The sequence below is a fragment of the Chlorocebus sabaeus genome, chromosome 5 (genome assembly GCF_047675955.1).
Source record: "Chlorocebus sabaeus isolate Y175 chromosome 5, mChlSab1.0.hap1, whole genome shotgun sequence".
NCBI classification, from domain to species: Eukaryota; Metazoa; Chordata; class Mammalia; order Primates; family Cercopithecidae; genus Chlorocebus; species Chlorocebus sabaeus.
Window position 1 is genome coordinate 67,750,329 of NC_132908.1, and position 1,039 is coordinate 67,751,367.

General features: G+C 43.7%; 1 non-coding gene across 1 annotated transcript; it reads left to right on the top strand.

Annotated features, from left to right (window-relative positions):
- Positions 1-603: 603 nt before the first annotated feature.
- TRNAK-UUU (transfer RNA lysine (anticodon UUU)) lies at positions 604-676 on the top strand. The gene has a single exon. It is a non-coding gene; the product is annotated as a tRNA-Lys (tRNA).
- Positions 677-1,039: the final 363 nt, after the last annotated feature.

The following is a 1,039-nucleotide window of genomic DNA, read 5'->3' on the forward strand; positions in this document are numbered from 1 at the left end:
GCTCACTGCAACCTCTGCCTCTCAGGTTCAAGCAATTCCCCTGCTTTGGCCTCCCGAGTAGCTGGGATTACAGGTATGCACCACCATGCCCAGCTAGTTTGTTGTAATTTTAGTAGAGACAGGGTTTCACCATGCTGGTCAGGCTGGTCTTAAACTCCTGACCTCGTGATCCTCCCATCTTGGCCTCCCAAAGTGCTAGGATTACAGGTATGAGCCACCGCACCCAGCCTGAGTCTGGGTTTTATCTGGGGAGTGGTCTGTGACCTAAATCATGATGGGATTTGCAGTCATTCTGTACCACACCCTATCAGATATTTGCACCTCACTTATCTGTTTATGCAAGAGCTGGAAGGATGGGCACATAGGAAAACACTTTGAAGAGAAAAGGGTAAGAAAGTTTGGGTATTTGCTTGAGTGAAAACAAAACCCAAGATTCTTAATACATAGGGTACCAACAGGTCCCAGTTTACCCTGGGGAGTCCTGGCGTATACCTATTATCTCTTCATCCCATCCACTTTGGATTTGTCCCAGATGATTCCTTTATTAGTTTTAGCAAAGTGCTATTATTTATTATTGCATTAAAATAAACCAGCAAGGAGGGAGCCTGGGTAGCTCAGTTGGTAGAGCATCAGACTTTTAATCTGAGGGTCCAGGGTTCAAGTCCCTGTTCAGGCATGTCCTGTGGCTTTTGGCACCTAATTCTGACTCAATTTTTTTTTTTTTTTTTTTTTTTTTTTTTTTTTTGAGACAGTCTCGTTCTGTTGCCATTGCAGTGGTGCAGTCTCGGCTCACTTCAACCTCTGCCTCCTGGGCTCAAGCCATTCTCCTGCCCCAGCCTCCCGAGTAGCTGGGACTGCAGGACCACCACACCCAGCTGGTTATTTTAAGAAGACTTTCCTATAGATGAATTCACATGTGAATCTGTAGCAGGTGGATTTACAGATTCTTCTGCAAAGCACGATTTTTCTTTGATATCAGATGACTGTTTTTTTGCTAAATTTCTAAAATTTTTTTCTTCCAAGTTTTTATTATGCATAT